A 20,232-nucleotide genomic window follows, 5' to 3' on the forward strand; every position below is an offset into this window, starting at 1 on the left:
TGCCTTGACCTCACTTTTCCAGTTTATAATACAGTGCTTTCGTGTTGTCTGAAGCCCAGGAGATGAACAGCACATCCGAGAACCCAGCCCATGCCAAGCAACTGTGTCCAGAAGCAAAAAGGAGGGGTGTGGAGTTTGCTTGATGCTTGAGGTTCCCTACAAAGTATCCAGGCCCCTCACTCAGGCTTCCCATCTACAGCATCTCCTGTCCTCACCCCACCCTTCCATCAGCTTTACCATCCCTGCCTAGTCTATGGAGCCCTTGACCTCCTGGAAAAGACTACAATAGTCAGGGAGGAGGTCATGTCCTCTCATCCCTGAAATAATCTCTGAAATACCTGCAGCATGGGTTTGACTCCCCTTCAATAGAAACTGGTCTTAGGGACCGTGCTTATGACAGCAGGTGTGTCATGTAGGGCCTGAGTGCTCCCTTCACTGGGATTCCTGAGAATGGGAGGACTTCTAGAGTAGCAGGCACCCAAGGGATAGGAAAATGTTCGACAGCAGCCTCAGTGTGCAGCGATCAAGATCCAGACCTAGACCTTTCCAGAAAGGTCACTTATAGATTTGCTGCAAGTTAAGAGGAGTACCAGGTCCCCAGAGACTAGTCACTGTGGGTGATCATAAGCCAGCAGCTACGGGCCCTAGCCTAAAGAGCAAGAGAGAAGCAGATTGGGGAAAATATGCCACCAACTGTGTGGCCCTTCCAGTGTCCCTGCTCAGCACACATCAGGGCAGCCTCATCTCCCACCACTTACTCTGTTTGGCCCATGGTCTTCTAAGGAAGGAGCAACGTACTCGAACCTGAACAACCATCCCCAGCACTGCAATAGCCGTTTGTGATTCTGAGGAGATGGGACCAAAGAAGGCGTGTCTCCAGCTCAGTAAGGGGCTCCAGCCAGGAGGGCAGGAGGCCTGGGGACTGGGGACCCCTAGTGTGGCCTAGAAGAGGGAGCGTTCTCTTGGCTGGAAGAGGATAGAAGAACCTGGCGGGCTAGGCCTAGGGATGGACTGCAGAATGTAGGCATTGCACCACTCTCCTTCAGGTCATGGAGGTGCCTAGTCAGCTCCTGTGCTCCCTTTGAGGGCAGCAGCCACATATGCATGGCCCAGAGGCTCACAGGGCAGAGATCTGACCTCTCGTCTCCTTCCTGGAGGCCAAAAGCAGAGCCACTGCCTTCCTGGCTGTCCCAGGCTCCTGTCCCTCCTTCTGTGCTTGCTCAGTCTTGTGCTGGTAAGAAGTCATGCCAGAGCCCCTTCTTCATCCTCTCCATTGCTGCCAGTGTCCAAATGTCCCGTTTTCACAAGGACACCAGGCACTTGGGATGAGAGCTCACCTGATTCCTCCTGCACCAACCGTGTTCCCAGACAGTTCCAAGACAGTGGGGCTAGGACCACAATATGAAAGTTTGGGGGACACATTTATCCTCTTTACAGCTCCCCAAGATGGTCTTTGGGCATGACTGTCCACCATGCTTACATGGTTGGCATTTCTTAATAGATGGTTGGCCCACACCCTCATTAATTCAGTCTCTGAACCCTTGGGTTCTGTCTTTGTGGGTGCCACATTTGACCTTTATCTTTGAACTTGAAAACATCAGGCACACCCCAGCATCCTGGGCTCTTGACACAGTGGGGCTCCAGCTGTGACGCTGCAGTCATTTCCCAGGCTGATGCAGAAGCGCCTTCCCCAACTGTCACTTCTACAGCACAGAGGGAGACCTGGGCAATGAGGGCTGCCTCTGCTCCAATGCAGGGAAACAGTGCTGGAAGACTGAGGCCAGGAACTGACCTCCTAGAGCACAATGTTGTTGGAGTGGGGAGGATAAACCCTCTGTGATGCTCTGGTGGACCCCAAAGCTGAGGCCACCTCTCTCTTGTTCTGAGGAGGAAAGTATAGTCTTTGTCAATTCCTTCTTCAGAAGCATGTCACCGGAATGATGTGGCCTCCCAGGAGGGCTGTGCCTAAGCTTCTGAAGACCCATCACACCACCCTGCCTTTGGGCACAGGGCAGGGCGAGGCTTGAAGCTCAAGACATGAGCTTCTTCCACTTGCATGCCTCTTAAGTGACCCCTGGCTGCAAATGCCATTTGTGGAAAGATTCTTGTGAGGACCATCAGGGAAGGGGCCCAGCATGCTCTCCCAAGGGAACAGGGGCACACATAGCTTTGCTGTTGTTGAAATGTGCTCGGTGCCACTAGAAGAGGTGGGGACAGGCCTCCTTCAGGGCACAATGCAGGTGAGGACTGCAGCAGCTTATTGACAAGGTACTGGCATCCATCGTGTATCATTTTGTCCATCCAGAAGCCCCTCTGCAGGTGACGCCTTTGGTGGCATTTTCACATAAAGATAAATGTCCTCACTCTGTGCACCTCAAGAAATTTGCAAACCTGTCCCCCAGCCATGCCCCATTTCCCTACCTAGAAGCTATACCTCACCAGCCTGTGGAAATGCCTTTTCTAGAAGATACAGCAGACTACCAAGGCACTTTCTGGATGCTTTCTCCATGCCAGGGGTTGCCCTCTGGCATGGCTTCTGAGCATTCCTGGATAGGGTTGCTCTACCAGGGCTAGTGCCAGCTTCCTTCAGACCCTTGCCTAGACCAGTTCAGTGTTTTATTTTGCTCTTTTTGTTAAGCAGCCAAATGGGTGCCCCATGAGGCCGCACACATACCGAGAGACGAGGGTAAGCACCACACCAGGAGAGGGACCATCTGCCACTGCACTGCTGTGCCTTCCGGACCCTCTCGGGCCTGGCTCACGCTCACAGTTTCCCTTTAATGACAGAAATGCTGCTGTGCCTGTTTAATTTTATGTTTGTGTGGATCAAATATCACCCTGCCAGCCATGAGCAGCTCACAGAGACAGTTGGTGTTTGGGGCTCACATCTTCTGGACCCAGTGGCCAAGTCAGAGCTTGATGCAAACGGACATTTGAATCAAGAGAGCAGGGCCCCTCTCCAAACTTCGAGCATCTCTCTGTGACTCTCCTGTTAAGACAACACCCAGGATCCACATTTTCTCTGGCCATTGTGCCTCCTCTAGGTCACAGGGCTCTTGCAGCAGGACAGCCTGGATTCTGGCCCAGACCCACAGAAAAGCTTCTTCTTGCCCAGTTCCCACTGCTTCGCGTGCTGCTCAGGATCACCCCTGTGCAGCACCCGTGGATCGTTTCTCACGAAGGAGGCACAGATTGTGGCCGTTTGTCTTTTACTTTGTGGGGAGGGGTAAGTGGAGACCGAGACACATCACCCCCGAGAAGTCCATTTCTCATACCCTGTTGCAGGCTATTTGTTAAGGACTTCATTGGGCTGCTCACTTCCCCCGGGGCAGGTCCGAGTGGGTTGACACAGTAAGGAGTGGGCGCCAAGAGATGGGAATGTGCTGAAGGCTCCAGTAACTGTCCTGACAGAAAGCAAAAGGTAACCCAATCCTGAGACAAGGTCACCAGAGTGCCTGATGCCCCTCAGAGGGAAGAAAAGTTCTTTCTGATTGGCTGTATTAAGACTGAAGAAAAACAAAACCAAGGTTAGTTAGTAATTGCATACGGGGTGCTAAAAGAGAGGTGGTCTGCTCCATAAGGATGGTGTGTACAGGTATACACCTACAATCCCAGCACACAGCAGGCTAAGGCAGGAGGGCCTTGGGTTTGGGGCCAGCCTGGGCTACAGAGTGAGGCCTTGTTTCTAAATAAATAACTAGCACCCAGAACAGCTGCCGTTGCCTGGCTCTATGATGGTTACTGCCACACCAGTGCCACCTGCGTGTCACAGGCAGAATCACGCCGCAGGTGGGTGTTTATGCATTTCCTGCAGCTGCTGCTGAAACGCATATCCACAAACCCTGTCGCTACAAGTGGCCACTTGGTTCTCTTAGGCTCTGGGGATGAGGAGGCAGGAGTCGTGTTGTATGGCTGATCCTGCTGGAGGCCGTGGAGAGACTCCACTGCCTGCCTTCCTAGAGGCTCCTCCAGGCCCTTCCTGTAGCTCAGGGAGCCAAATATGCACTTCATGCCAGCTGCCGAATACACCTAACTTCAACAGACTTCAGATCTAGGGAGTTAACCACAGGGCTTGTCCAGGAGTCTCTAGACCCCTGTAGGAGGGCTTGAACCTTTTGACACGATGTTCACAGTCCTCCACTCTGACCTTGGAAACAGGGTGAGTTCCAGAGATCAATTTAAGACCAGGACATAACGACCCCAGAAAAGCTGGTTATTCTTCCCTAGTCCACAGTTACCTGGACAATCATCCCAGACAGTGGCCATTGGCCCCTGGAGAGGTTTGGAAGGAGGTCCATAGAGGATACCAGTGACTCCATCTCAGAACCCTTTTCCTCATGTCTAGCCTCTGGGGCACTAAAGGGGCTTTGGGTCTGTTCTGGTTTATTTATTTATTTATTTATATTTTTATTTTTGGTCACTGTGATAAATACCATGGCTAAAAACAACCCAGTGCAGCAAAGGGTTTATTTAGCTTACACTTCCAGGTCACAGTCTATCACTGAGAGAAGTCAGGGCAGGAGCCCAAGCAGAAACCGTGGAGGAACACACCGGCTCTCTCACTCTCCAGCTCATGCTCAGCCAGCTTTCCTGTATGGCCCGTACCACCTGTCCTGGGATGGGGCTGCCAGCGGTGATTCCACTTCAGCCTACCAGCTAAGCAAACTACTTCCTCTCAGTGGTGAGGTTTGATCCATGCCCACACAGGCAGTCTAACGGGCACACTCATGAAAATGTCTGCCTGTGCAGCCACCATCTCCTCCTAGTCTGACTTTACAGGAACCTGTTTTCGCAGATTCCAACCAACACAGAGCAGCAAACTCATGCAGATCACTTGGCTGAGACCTTCGCTGGTGGCTGAGAGGCAGCAGTGGTTCCATGGGTCTGAGGAGGGCAGGTGTGCACAGCAGTAATCAGGAAGGCCAGACTTCTCACAAGGCTGCTGCCCACAGTCCTGGTGACTGTGGTAGTTACGTTTGCAATGCAGTGGCAGGAAACCTAGCAGAAGCAACTTGACAGAAGAAAGCTGTATTCTGGCTCACAGTTTTCAAGGGTTCAGCAGTGAAGGCATGGTGGAGAAAAGGGGATCATGATGGAGGGAGGGGGTAGAAGAGGCTGTTCACAATTTGGACTAGGAAACAGAGGGCATGACAGGAACCATTGCTGTGGACATTATTTTAAGATTTGTTATATTCATTTATGCTGTGGACTATTTGTTTAATGATGCAAAGATGTGTTGCATTCTTTTACGTTGCATTTATTTAACTCTGTGAAGCTGCATTACTTTGCCTGTCTAAAATACCTGATTGGTCTAATAAAGAGCCAAACAGCCAATAGCTAGGCAGGAGAAAGGACAGGCAGGGCTAACAGGCAGAGAGAATACATAGGAGGAAAAATCTGGGAAGGGGGAAGATCGGGGAGCAAGAAAAGGAGGAGAGGACATCAGAGGTCAGCCACCCAGCTACACAACCAGCAACAGAGTGGGGAAGAAAAAAAGGTGTACAGAAATAGAGAAAGATAAAAGCCCAGAGACAAAGGATAGATGGGGTCATTTAAGTTAAGAAAAGCTGGCTAGAAACAAGCCAAGCTAAGGCTAGGTATTAATAAGGAAGAAGAAGGATCTAAGTTCCCTCGGAGGTATTATTTGTGGTCATCTAAAAGCAAATAATTGGGGCTGAAAGATGGCTCAAAAGTTAAGGGCACTCGCTGCTCTTACAGAAAATGTGATAGAGTTTACAGTTCCCAGCAGCCACGTGGCAACTCAAAACCACCCGTAATTCCAGTTCCAGAGGCTCTGCCACTTTCTTCTGCATCTCCAAGCACCAGGCATGCACACAGGTGCACATACATACTCTCGGGCAAACATTCGTACACATAAAACAGAGAAATCTTAAGAAATAGTAATAAAAGCAAGTATCTAACAAGTGCAGTTGGGTGTTCTCAGAAACCAAGAGCAGGTGGCTTACCCAAGTCCCCGCCCCACCCTCCCCCACATCCCCACACCCCCACCCCCGTTTCAGGAGGGAGCAAGGGAAGGCTGCCAAGGTGGCTGCACAGGTGGATGTCTAGGGTTGGGTGTATGAAAAGGTGGTCTGGCGATTGGGGACTGGCTAGGGATGCTGCCTGAGTGTAAAATGTGAAAAAGGCTTGGGTGGGGTAGGCTGTCCAGAGGGTGGGAGTCTGGAAGTTTTGTTCCTGTGGGTTGGAGCAATGACTGATGCGTGGACACAGGTGTTCAGGAATCTGTGGTAGGTGTACTGCCGAGGGTGTGTGGGGTCTACTGGAAAAGCTCATTTGGGGACTCTGGATGGTTCTAGAAGGCCCCGGGCCCTTCTGGAAGGGACTCATGTAGCAAACAGCAGATTTTTCTGACCTAAATAAAAGTCAACATTCTGTGCCAGGTGCTGAAGGTGAGAGCGTGGCTGGGGGAGGGGGACCTTTCAGCAGATGCTGGAAGATTCCGGCAAAGGGCCACAGGCATGAATCCTGTCTGTGGTTTGATGCTGGCATAGTGCACCAAGGCGGCCAGGGAGCCAGGAGCTGGCTAGTGTGAGAGAAAACACACAGGTCTTGCGGGGCTAGGCTGGGGTTTGGGCGCGTTCTCCAAGAGATATAGGAGTCTCTAAAGGGCGCTCTCCTCAAATCGGCAGGATCACACCAGGCTTCTGACAGCATGCTGCGTGGAGGAGGACACCTGGCAAGTGGGAAGGCTCCGGAGGCCACATGGGACCTCCACCCAAGGGAAGGTGTTGTGGTGAAAGTTCGCCCTGAGCAGAAGGTTTTGTCCACTGGACAGCTGTGTGCCCAGGACAGCTTGGGCGGGGATCCAATTTATCTCAGTCCTAGTCAGTCGAAGGCCTAGTCAGGATTCCGACCCAGAAAACCGGCCGGTTCAGCGCCATGCCCACAGGTCTCCACGGCCAGCGAGACCCCTGGCGGCAATATGGCGCAATTGCGCCCCACTCAGAGCTCTTTCACCCCACGGCACTAGGAGTTCCCCCAAGTTCTCTGCATTCCTGCCTCCGCAGCTTCGCTGGCACCCTTCTTCGCTCCTGTGCCAAGCTCCAGAGAGAATTGTAGCCCCTTCCACACCGTGAACGCCCGAGAGATCTGCCTTGGTCCGACAATTGGCGAGCCCCTGGGCACCCCCGGCTCCGAAACAGATGAGCTGGAACAGCTGCAGAGGCCAGCTAGGGGGTTTGCGGGAGCTGAGGGTGCTTAGAGCGTGGAGAAGCCCCTCTACCAGGGGAGGATGACTGCATTGACCAAGACAGGCCATGCAGCAAGAAGCCGGGAGGGGGAGGGAAGCTGCAGGCGGCGGGGTCGCCTAGAAGGTGGGGGCATCTTTAGATTTTTGAGGAGTGAGACTCAGCTGGGCTTGCTTCGGGGAGGACGCTTGGTACACTCAGCAGAGAATGCGGTTAAGCAGCGAGAGCAGGGAGGGAGAGGGGTGGCTGGCTGGACCGGGTGAAAGCCAGTGGCTGAGGGAAGGAGGGCTGCAGGGCGGGTGGACCGGTGGCCATCCTGTGTGGATGGGGAGGGGACAGTAGGAAGGGTGTCAACTGAAGTGGGGGCACAGGACGGTGACCTCAGGCCACCTCGGTGGTGGGAGTTAAGGAGGAGAGAGAGAGAGAGAGAGGGAGAGAGAGAGAGATCTAGGTGGGGACCTAGGTTCAGGAGTTGTAAGCCCAGGCTGGGATGTGGATCTAAAAGTCATTCTATTACTTTTTTAAAAATTGCATTTATGGGCTGGAGAGATAGCTCAGGGGTTAAGAGCGCTGACTCTTCTTCCAGAGGACCTGAGTTCAATTCCCAACACCCACATGCAGCTCACACCTGTCTGTAACTCCAGTTTCAAGGGATCCTGACACCTATGGCAAAACCAAAATGCATATAGAAATAAAATAAAATATAAAAATTGTATTTATGTAGTGGGTGGAGGTGGCACATGCAGGTATCCCCTGACATGTGCCTGGCCTCAGCAGCCTAATTCCATAACTCCTTTCTTCTGTCCTTAACTCTTAACCCAGAACCACATGGCCAAAGCTGCCAAGTTCTGCTTACTGGGGCTGGAACCTGGCCCCTGGTTCAATTACATCCTTACCAGCTTTCTGTCCTTCACTGCCTAAGCTTGGCTGTCCTTGAACTTGCTTTGTAGACCAGGATAGTCTCAAACTCAGAGATCCACCTACCTCTACCTTCCCAGTGCTGGGATTAAAGGCGTGCACCACCACACCCAGTTCTAAGCTTTTCTTTAATTCCTTTTCACAAATTGGAAATTTAACTGCGTGGGATCTGGCCCTGAGGTCATCACTCCCTTTATTCCATTTTTTTTTTAACTTTAAATCAGTTTATTGACACAGTAACACAGCACACTTGCCTCCCTGACACCTCCATACCTGGTGTAGATCTCTCTCCCTTTTCCCCCTTTAGAACATGCTGTTGAAGCAGTAAAGGGCAGGCCACTTCTACAGCCCAGCCTACCCCTGGGTCCTGTAGAGCAGGCACTGCTTGGAACCTGCTGGGGAGGCAGTCAGTACTATGCTTGGCCATCCAGAGGCACCAGTTCCTAAGAACAGATACCCCACAAATCCCAAGCCCTGAGTTTGCTAGGCTTCCTCTCAGCTCTTGCCAGGAAAGAAATCTTGGGGCCTTAGGCCATAGAAGCAAGAACTCTGGTGGTAACTCGAGATGTAGTTTGGCTAGTTTCTTAAGGCCCAGGCACCCCCCCCCCAAAAAAAAAGCCCTGGTGTGTGTGGGGGGGTGAATTTCAATGCCCCTATTTAAAATGCACTGGTAACATTCAACAGATTAAGCCAATTTAACCAAATGCCAGAATAACACTAAAGTGTAAAGAAAGTGAGATCAGACCTACTTATACCAGGCCACACACAAAATGCCAAGAAGCCCAAGGTGGAGTGTCAAAAACAACCCAAGGACACTGCCCAGGAGCTAAAAAGTCTGTACTCAGGAGCCCCTGGATGACAGGAAGCAAAGAAAGAAAATACCCAAGTCTTAAAAAAAAAAAAAAAAAAAAAAAAAAAAAAAAAGTCCAACTGCAAGGAAACCTGAGCCTAACAGTGCTGCCCATCAGCCCCTGCCCCTGGACCAGGCAGTTTCTCCCCTCCAGGCAATTTCCTCCCCTAGGCTAAATAGAGCATGTCATAGAGCAATTTTAAAAGCTTCTAATCATTGTGGATTTCTGGGGACCTCTCTAGAACTCTGCCTATTCCTGTTCTCATGTGGTCTTCATTTATCATGGTCTGTTATGTCTTGTTCTCCCTTTCTGTTCTTGATCCAGCTGGGATCTCCTGCTACCCTAAGCTTTCTTTCCCTCAAACCTTGCCCTTCATTACTCCCACTGTCGTCCACATTGTTCATGTAGATCTCATCCATTTCTCTGTCATCGGGCGATCCCTGTGTCTTTCCTAGGGTCCCGTTTTCTAGGTAACCTCTCTGGAGTTGTGTAGCAGTCTAGTTATCTTTGTTTTACATCTAGTATCCTACTATGAGTGAGTACATACCACATTCATCCTTCTGAGTCTGGGTTACCTCACTCAGGATGATTTTTTTCTAGATCCATCCATTTGCCTGCAAACCTCATGATGTCATTGTTTTTCTCTGCTGAGTAGTACTCCATTGTGTATATGTACCATATTTTCTTTATCCATTCTTCAGTTGAAGGGCATCTAGGTTGTTCCCAGGTTCTGGTTATTACAAACAATACTGATATGAACATAGCTGAGCAAATGCCCTTGTGGTATGATTGAGCATTCCTTGGGTATATGCCCAAGAGTGCTACAGCTGGGTCTTGGGGGAGATGGATTCCCAATTTTCTAAGGAAGCACCACATTGATTTCCAAAGTGGCTGTACAAGCTTGCATTCCCACCAGCAGTGGAGGAGAGTTCCCCTTGCTCCACATCCTCTCCAGCATAAGCTGTCTTCTGTGTTTTTGATCTTAGCCATTCTGACAGGTGTAAGGTGGTTTCTCAGAGTCGTTTTGATTTGCATTTCCCGGATAATTAGGGATGTTGAGCAATTCCTTGAATGTCTTTCAGCCATTTGAACTTCCTCTGTTGAGAATTCTCTGTTTAGTTCTTTAGCCCATTTCTTAATTGGACTGTTGGGCATTTTGACGTCTAATTTCTTGAGTTCTTTATATATTCTGGATATCAGCCCTCTGTCAGATGTGGGGTTGGTGAAGACCTTTTCCCATTCTGTAGGCTGTCGCTATGTTAATTCAGGGTCTCTGTAGACTGCTGGCAATGGTTGAAAGAAAGCCTGATCTGACCTGGTCTGGTGATCAGATGGCCAAACACCCTAATGGTCGTGCTGGAACTCTCATCCAATAACTGATGGAAGTGGATGCAGAGATCCTCAGCCAGGCCCCAGGTGGAGCTCCAAGAGTCCAATTGTTGAGAAAGAGGAGGGACTGCAAGAGCGTGAAATGTTGAGACCAAGATTGGAAGAGCACAGGGACAAATAGCCAAATGAATGGAAGCACATGAATTATGAACCAAAGGCTGAGGAGCCCCCAGCTGGAGCAGGCACTCTGGATAAGTGAGACAATTGAATAGCTTGAACTGTTTGAGAGGCCCCCAGGCTATGGGACCCAGACCTATCCTTAGTGCATGAGCTGGTTGTTTGGAACCTTGGGCTTGCACAGGGACGCTTTGCTCAACCTGGAAGGAGGGGTCTGGACCTGCCTGTACTGAATCCACCAGGTTTAAATGAATCCCCAGGGGAGTCTTGGCCCTGGAGGAGATGGGAATGGAGGGGAGGTGAGGGCGGGGGCAGGATGGGGGAGGACAGGGGAACCCATGGCTGATGTGTAAAATTAAAACACAAATATAATAAATAAAAAAGGGAGAGAAAAATAAAAGCTTCTAATGCCAGTTCATAAACATCTTTATTTACTACTAGTGATAACATGTGAATAACATGCTTATATGTTATTCATGTATGGAAAACCATTTCAATGAGTCAACTCCAAGAACACAATGGGCAACCTCAATCGGAGGCCCTCGGTGTCCTCCCCTAGACAACCAGAAACGCTCTCATCTGTCCCGGGGCTGCCCAACTTCCCTTCTTCCCCACTGTGGCTCTCGGGCAAAGCATCCTTGATGACCATTAATCCTCATCAGACGAGTTCTGGTCCAGAAACCATGACCATCACACCTGGCCAAGAGGGGACACAGGGATGACCTGAATGCACAATCTCAAAGGCCAAGAAGATGAATGTCTTCAGTAGTGGAGCTCTGTCTTCCTGGCCCTTCCTGAAGCAGATGAAGAAATAGTTCATTCTCATCTTCTCCTCAGCAAAATCTAGCTGTGCTTTGCTAATAATTAATTAATAATTATATAACTAATAATTAATTCAGCTAATAATCCACCTGGGATTTCTATAAGCTGTACAGATTGCCTCCCAGGAAGAGACCTTCACCTCAGTGAGCTCATACTGGAAAAGGACCACATGAGGTTCCCCATCATTCACAGGGAGGTCCTGGGTTACAGTGAGCTTATTGTCCTTATATATTAGAGCTGAGAGAGAAGCATCCCTGCTGCCCCCTCACCCACCAGGGATCTTCGACAGTGGGTGAGAGGCATCAGGAGCACCACAGAGGCCCTGGAACAATATGCCTGCAGCACTGGCTGGGGACAGATACTCAAAGGCAAAATACTACTGTCCTGGGTGTTTATCATCCTCGGTGGCTCTGCTCAGGGTGGGAGGAAGCGGCATGGGGAGTGGGTAGGTGGATGAGTGGGCGTGTGTGTGTGCGGGCTGGTCTCTATGGGCTAAGTCCTTATTCCAGTTCTTAACCCATTCATTTCCTTGAACACAGGACTCAGCTCCATTCCACTTCCTGGTGCTCTTTTTCTCCTGGAAATCTACATTTTGTAATTTATTCTGCTCATCTTGCTTCCTTTCACTATAAATCTTCACTAGAGTTACCACTAATAATCATACGACAGACTCTATACTAGGCTGTTGTGAGATTTCCTCTGCTAAGGGAATTAATCCAAAATTCTTCACTTTAGCCTCAGACAGACTTCAGACAAGGGCAAAAGGCAGACACATTCTTCACCAAAATATCACAAGAATGATCTCTAGGCCACATATTAATATTCTCCTCTGAAACCTCTTGAGCCAGCCCCCCACAGTTCACCAAATCATACTCAGTACCACTGTCTTCCATGCTCCTACTACTATGGCCCATTAAGCAACACTTAAAGCGTTCAGGTGCTTTTCTAACCCATAGTCCCATGGTCCATATTCCTTCAAACAAACGCATGATCAGGCCTATCACAGCAATACCTCCATCCTCGGTACCAACTTCTGCCAATTGCATTCAATCTACCACAGTATGGTAGTAATCCCAGCACTCAGGAGGCAAAAGCAGGAACATTGTAGCAAATTAAAGGTCTACACAGTGGGATCGTGTGTGTGTGTGTGTGTGTGTGTGTGTGTGTGTGAATATACATATATAATTTTAAATTTTAACATATGATTTTAAGCTAGACATTGTGGCTGTTAGTATTCTGACCCGCCCCTTGGCATTGCACTGCATCCTGATGTAAAAACTTCATTTTAAGGAAAAACCCTCCCCTTCCTCTCTCTTCCATTTTTCCCCCCTTCCCCACCATGAGGTGCACACACGTCCACTTTCCCTCTCTTCTCTTCCTTCCTGTCTCTCTCTTTCTCTATCTTTCTCTTTATCTCCTAGTATAATAAACTCATTTCTGCGCAGATGCAGCATCTGGGTTTTGAATGAATGTCCACCATCGCTGCCGCTGTCATGCCCACATGACGTGTCTTGCCTGCCACCCACCGCTGCATCTGCCCAGCATGCCAGCATGTTTTCCCCTACTCGTGGGACACCGTGGTCCGGCCAGCTGTGGGTCCCCTGCATGCAATATCATAACAATGGCACTTACCTCTAGTTCCCACACTGGAGAGACAGAGGCACGTGGATCTCTGTGAGTTCGAGGCCAGCCTGGCTTACAGTGCTAGTTCAGGACAGACAGCACTACACAAAGAAACCCTGTCTTAAAAAACAAAACAAACAAAATTGTTTTTTAAAAAAAACTAACTCCTGGTCTTTGCTTTTTATTCTAAAAAACAATGTTTTAAAATCGGCTAGGAAGTTGGCTTTGCAGTTAAGAGCACTGGCTGCTCAGGACCCAGGTTCAGTTCCCTGCACTCACATGGTGGCTGGCTCACAAATGCTTGTAAAATCCTGCTCCAGGAGATCTGATGTCCTCTTCTAGCCTCCAAGGGCACTTGCAAACATGTGGTGCATTGTATAGACAAGCAGGCACACATACACATAAAACATTTTAAGCAAAAAAAAAAAAAATGGAGGAGGGCAGAGGGCTTGTACTACTCTTCCGGTGTCTGCCATCTTCATCGTGTTCATAAGTAGGTGGCTGTCTTTGCTTTGGACTCTGTTGACTTGTGGCAGAGAACTGTTCTGGAGGTGTCAAATCTCCAGAGTAGAGCAGAGGGTACCCTAGAATCCAGCCAAAGAGATGCTGCAGCTTGAGGGAGACAGGTCCCCTTCCCTGTGCTATGAGGTCAACAGAGCAGAGTCCCCCACAGACCACAGAGCCCTACTCCCCCACTCAGCCATCTTTGCTCAGGGCCCCGGAGGACACACGAGCTACCCTGAATCTAGCCAGAGGCTTTGATGTTTGCCTGGAGTGAGGCTCTAGGTTTTTGGAGGCAAAGCAACAGGAGGTCTTTCAGAGTATCCCAAACCCTTTAGCTGATGAAGTGTGGCTGTGAACCCCCAAATCTCAAGCCAGGGGACAAAGGATAAAGCCTTCAGGGTCCCCCAGAGAAGCCAAGCCAGTTACACTTTGCACACTGGATTCATCCAGAGATTTTTTTTACTCATCGAGAGTTCTTGAGATCACTTGAAAGTGTGGGTGATTCAACATGGTCTCAACGCTATGTCATTGGCCCCACAAATCCTATATTGAAACCTGCTCCCAAGCAGTGGCATTAGGAAGTATTTGGAGGCACAGGCAGAGCCATTAAGGGATTGCCATGAAAACAGATGAGAGAAGCTGCTTGTATCTCCCACACGGTGTCTCATCCCTCGCTAGACACCAGATCTGCAGTCTTGAACTTAAATGTTGAGCTGTGAGGGGCTTGTTTCAACTAGTTTAAAGCCAGGGGTTGGTGGTGCTTTGTTCCAGGGATACAGGGAGATCTTGGGCATGTGAATATGTGAAATGGAGCAAGAAGCTAGCCACTGTGGGCAAGAGGGAACTCTAAGGAATGTAAGGTATATAAGTCTTGGGCTGAGGGAGCTGAGGGTCTTACACACCAGATCCTTCCAGTCTGTAGCTAAGAACTGTCCTGAAGGTGTCACACATGCCTGTGTTGGCATAATGTCACTGTGACCAGACATAGACCTTATTAGTTCAGTCCTTTAAGGTTGGTTGAAACTTGCTTAATATCCAAGCTCCTATCCCAAAATTCCTCTGGCCTTCCTGCTTAGGCCCCACTCTTGATAGATGGCATGACCCCTGTGTCAGGTCTGGCAAGCTTTGCCAGGGTGCACTCTGGGTTTTCTGGCTTGTGGTCTGCTAGTCTTCTGTGTAGAATGCCCCAAGGACTCACGTGATGACATTTAATCCTCCTACGTGAGTTAAAGGGGGTAGAAACCTAACCTCATGATAGGGAAGGGGCCTATGAAAGGTGATTAGGATTAAACAAGGTCATGAGTATGAAGTCTGTAATTGGACACTGTGGTTGTATAAGGAGACCATAATGGGCACATGGGACCAGAGTATGCACAGGTATGCTCCCTACCTCTTACCACATGGGGCCTTGTGCTGCCTAAGGACTCTGACATCGAGAAAGCTACCATAAGATGCATCTGGAGTCCCAACTTTCAAGACTGTGACCCCAGTAAACCTCTTTTCTTTATGAAGTAGCCCACCTCGGGTGTTTTATCATCCCAATACCCAGGAAGAGCATGTGGTTGCTCCTGGTTAATACACCCTCCCCTCAGACCTGTCACCCCAAGAGAAGATGGCCCTGACTTCATGGCCAGGAGCAGAAGTTAAGGCGGGGTGGCACGCTTTTTTTTTTTTTTTTTTTTTTTTTTAAATATACAGTAGAACAGACTTTTGCCAAAAGGAAACACTATCTCCAGTATTCCAAGGAGCAGGGTTTGGAGAAAACTGAGAGCTAAGTGTGCTGTCTGTGCTAAAGGTAAGACAGCATCTACCCAGAGGACTGTGAACTACATAGGGTTTTCTCTGCTGTTTTCATTTAGTGAAAATAAGGAGGTCCTTCCTCCCCCAAACCTGGGTTAGCCACGATCTTCAATCTGGATTTGTCTCTCTGTTCTGCACCATGTCTTCTGCTGTCACAAGATGACCGTTACTGAAGCCTCTATGGGGTGGGAACTTCCAGGTCAAAGCGGGGATGGCTACCCACTACATCTCCCCCTTTTGTCTAAATAAGGAGGTTCTAACCTAATACAAGACTATAGACAAAGAAATGGTTATCAAATATTGTCCAGGAGTCATGAGGGATAATAACCTAGATAAGATGGAACTACAACCAATGTGAACAATAATAAGCAAGAAAAACATACTAAAATCCAGAGAAGTCTAGAGCATGGGTAAATGGCATGTTACAAAGATCATTCCAAAAGGTGTCCTATCCTAAAGAACCTGAGTCTAATACTTAATATGTTCTATCTAAGATATTATATATATATATATATATATATATATATATATATATATATATATATATATATTAAGTTGTAACTATAACTGCTAGTCTTCAACCTCATCAAAGACCTGAGAAGGAATACAATAATACCTGAGAAATGGGAGAAGGACGCAAGCAACTTTCGGGAGTCTTGCAAGAGTAGACAGAGACAGCTGGCAGCCTGGACAGTCACCTAATGTTTCTCAGCATAGTTGGTGCATTCAAATTGGCTATAGGCCTAGAATATTTGACAGACCATTTTCAGAAGCAGGAATTTTGAAAGACCATCTTACCCTGTCTTGGCAGAGTTCAGAAGTCACTTTTCTTTGTGTCCTGCTTGTCCAGAAAGGACAGCATTTGTACTGTCAGCAGTTGAGGCAAGGGCAGTTCTTTGCCCAATAGGTCATTTTGTGCCAAGAAGACAAACTTCCAAATGGAAATTTCTTAGAAGCCCAACGTTCTCTTGGGATCAAATTGGTGCTACCAGGAGCAATTGTGTCTCATGTCAACAGAATTCTAAGTTATTTAAATGCCATATTCTCTAGGTCCATGAAGTGTTTGAAGACTACCTGTCCATTTAACCTATTTATCTGTGAATCTGGACAACCTAACTAACATAACTATAAAGATGACAAGCATAGGTGACTATAAATCTATAAGTCTTATCTACCTAAATAACCTAAGGACTAAGGCTTTCCATAAACAAGGTAAACAGTCTATAAGTGAATATATGGTAAAGGACAATGTCTTCAAAATTGTGACAATACACAGGATATTTATAACAGAAGTAGGAGTGTATAGTGCAATATGCAATATGATAATAATCTTAAATATATATCAACATACAGAATATCCTAAACAGAAGTAGAGCATGCGTACAGATATAAATGACAGATATAAATTTACATTTGTATCAATATACAAATATTTCAAATAAAAATAGAAATATATGTACATTGTAACAAATATAGTTCTTTGTATCAATATACAAATTATCTTAAACAGGAATATAAAAATAGTTTACATTTGTATCAACATATAAGAATCCATAATAATGGGTTGGGGATTTAGCTCAGTGGTAGAGCACTTACCTAGCAAGCACAAGGCCCTGGGTTCGATCCTCAGCTCAAAAAAAAAAAAAATCCATAATAGTGCAAATTATCTAAGGCTGCTATTTTACTAAATTTGTTTACTAGTATATACAATAATCTACCATAATATCTTATACCTATCCATTCCACTTCTTCTCCCCCCTTTTTTTTAATCACAGAAAATGTAGGGGACACTAGAGACAGGAATATAAGAAGCAGTGTGAATACAGGGAGGAGGAGCCGTGTGGCTGCTGGATAGGGGAGGTGAGAATGTAGGGACAGTGTGGGTGAGAATGACTTCAGGACAACAAAAGTGGATGCTGGCTGAGCACTAATGAAGGCTGAAATACAGGGGACACCATGAAGGCAGAGGGTCCTGGAAGCATGGGTTTCTGGGACCTGTGCTCCTTGCATTCAGGAGTAGTGACAGTGTGAATGTAGCAGCCCTATGGATACACTCTGTGCTTTGCGGCCCACACTGCTGTCTCTGGGGCCTCCAGATAAGGAGGAGATACACTGGTTCTTTTGAGCCCTGCTGGTGCCCGAAAGTTTGGCAGCTTTTAGATTTTGTGTGATTATAACAGAAAACAAATCCAAAGGACACTTGCAGGTCCCACAGTCCCAAAGCCTGAAAAGCCAGGTTTGGGGTTCAAGACGAAATGGGGAACATGAGTCCCTGAGGGTGGACCCAGTCCCAGTTCACAAGGGACTGCTTACATCAACAGTTTCAAAATGCCACAATGTTCTGAGGCTGTGTGGGAGATCAGAGGCATCTGGGCCCCACTACACCCCACTTTCCTTTTCTGCCTATCCCTGGGCACTACCACCCCAACTCCCTGGAGGCATCTACATCTTAGACCACAAGCTCAATGTGAGAGCCCTGTCCACCTCTGAAGCCATAGTGCCTTCCTTAAAGTCCAGTGACCTGCTGGACACTCCCTGACTCTGCCACATCCATTGGGGAGTCTCCACCCTCTTGATTCTCCCCTAAAGAATACAGGGAAACATTTTAAGCAATATAGTAAAAGCATGCCTCCCTGTGTCCCCAATGAAAAAATATCGAACCTTTTCTATCAATGAAGACTCCCTCTACTTATACCTCACATGCTCGCTAGCAATGGAGGTGTCTGTGTCAACCCCAAGTCTGACAGGTGAACACACTCTCCCAGGTAGCACCAGTTTGTAGTTCTCTGATCATGGGAAATGTCAAACCACTTCACAGACGATATAGATTTATCAACATTTAAAAATTTTATGTGTATGAATATTTTGCCTGTATGTATGTATGTATGTATGTATGTATGTATGTATGTACATTGCCAGAAGAGGATGTCAGATCCCCTGGAGCTAGAGTTATGGGTGGTTATGAGCTGCTCCACATGGGTGCTGGGAACTGAAACGCTCGTCCTCTACAAGAGCAAGTGCTTTTAACTGCTGAGCCATCTTTCCAGCCCCATAAGCAGTTTTTGCTGTTTTATAAACAATTGTGAAGGTCTCTCATTTAGCCCAGGCTATCCTTGACCTTCTGGGATTATAGGTATGCACTGCAGCTGGAGATGAGCATCTTCAGGCCGGAGCCTCCCTTCCTCCTTTCCCACGCTGTTTGGCTGGATTCTAAGGTCATTGCCTCCTTTTTATTTTGCTTAGCTCTATCCACAACCAGCCCATTGTTGAGCATGACTTACAATGTTTCTTAGTTTGTTGCAATGCTTTGATTTTGAAGCAGTTCTCTAGGCGAATGGTGCGGTTTGTAACTTAATTACATTTGGGCTTGGAGGCAAGTGCTTTTACCTGCTGAGCCATCTTGCTGGCCCACACTCAGTAATGTCTTGCTCCTTGTACATTCTGAATGCTGAAATTACCACAAACTAAGTGGCCACCTAGATCTTGTGTCTGTGTGTCCAATAAATTACCCATGACAAAAAAAGCTCCAGTTGATCTCATGATAGATTCCACGGCGTTGGCAAGGCTGGAGACACTGTCCCGCCCCTTACCCCCCCCCCCACCTGCTGCTACCTTTTTCTATACACTGTTGTTCCCCTTTCCTTCTTTTAGTAGTAAAATATACATAACATCTGTGGTGGCTTATCTTGTTGTCAACTTGATTGGTTTGAAAAACTCTTAGAAGATTGTAAAACACACCCCTGGGTGTGTGTGTACGAGCCTTTCTGGAGAGGAATTAATAAGGGGAGAGAGGTACTTACTGTGAGTGTGGGAGGTGCCTTCTCATAGGCTGAGGTCCTGGTGGAATGGAAGGGGGAAGGCAGCCGCCATGATGAGCACAGCTGCCCTATCTCTTTTCCTGGATGCCCGTTGTGTGCTGCCCTGCTCCACACACGCTCCACCATGGGCTGAAACCCAAACAACTCTTCCTCGCTCGTGTCTGCCAGGCATTTCATCACAGCACCAAAGTCTAGCAGAAAATTGATCCCAGCAGTGGGGTTACCATCAACAAGTGGAGTTGGCCAGCCGGGCGTTGGTGGCGCACGCCTTTAATCCCAGCACTCAGGAGGTAGAGGCAGGCGGATCTCTGTGAGTTCGAGGCCAGCCTGGTCTACAGAGTGAGTTCCAGGAAAGGCGCAAAGCTACACAGAGAAACCCTGTCTCGAAAAACCAGGGGAAAAAAAAAGAAAAGAAAAGAAAAGAAAAAAGAAGTGGAGTTAACTGCCTGACCATGATGGTGAAGAACCTTTGGAACTGTTTTATGGGAGAATTTAGGGAAAGTTTAGGGGTGTGGGTGTGATGGTAAATATTGTCAACTTGATTGACTCTGAAATCAACTAAAAGACTCATTAAGGCTGTCTGTGAGGACATTTCCTGGAAGGACCCAGGGACGCAAAATGACCCTTCCCTAGAATAGGCAGTGCCTTCCTACAGCTGCCCAAATGTATGAGGCCAGGGGAAGAAACATCTGCCTGCCTTTCCTTATCATCTATCATTGCCACTGCCATCAGAACCCAGATTTCTCAGGCATTCAATATGGACTGAAGATCAACAGCTCTTCAGGAATCCTGTAGGCCTTCAGTGCCGACTGGGGCTCCGAGACACCCAGCCCCATGGATTGAGCAGATAGCTTGTCTTCTCCGCTGTGCTGGTGGCCACTGTTGGACTACCCAGAGTGTGGCCACTGTTGGACTACCCAGAGTGTGTTGTGTAAGCCAGTACAGTAAATCCCTTTGAAATATATATTCACACTATCGGTTCTGTGTCTGCAGAGGACCCTGGCAAACACAGTGGGCTGAAGAAGACCTAGAATGTGGTAAGCAAAACCCAATGGGTAATTCCAGTAGGAGCTCAAAAGAGCAGCATATGGACAGGTATGTGGACAGTGGCATTTCTGGTGGAACTGAGGTCTTGGGAATGGAGTAGAGACTATACACATCATGTAGCAGGGAGGAACTTGT

General features: G+C 48.0%; 1 pseudogene; it reads right to left on the reverse strand.

Moving 5' to 3' along the window:
- Window positions 1-10,891: 10,891 nt before the first annotated feature.
- LOC118595592 lies at window positions 10,892-11,838 on the reverse strand (annotated as a pseudogene).
- Window positions 11,839-20,232: the final 8,394 nt, after the last annotated feature.

Source organism: Onychomys torridus, chromosome 14, assembly GCF_903995425.1.
Source record: "Onychomys torridus chromosome 14, mOncTor1.1, whole genome shotgun sequence".
In the NCBI taxonomy this organism is placed as follows: Eukaryota; Metazoa; Chordata; class Mammalia; order Rodentia; family Cricetidae; genus Onychomys; species Onychomys torridus.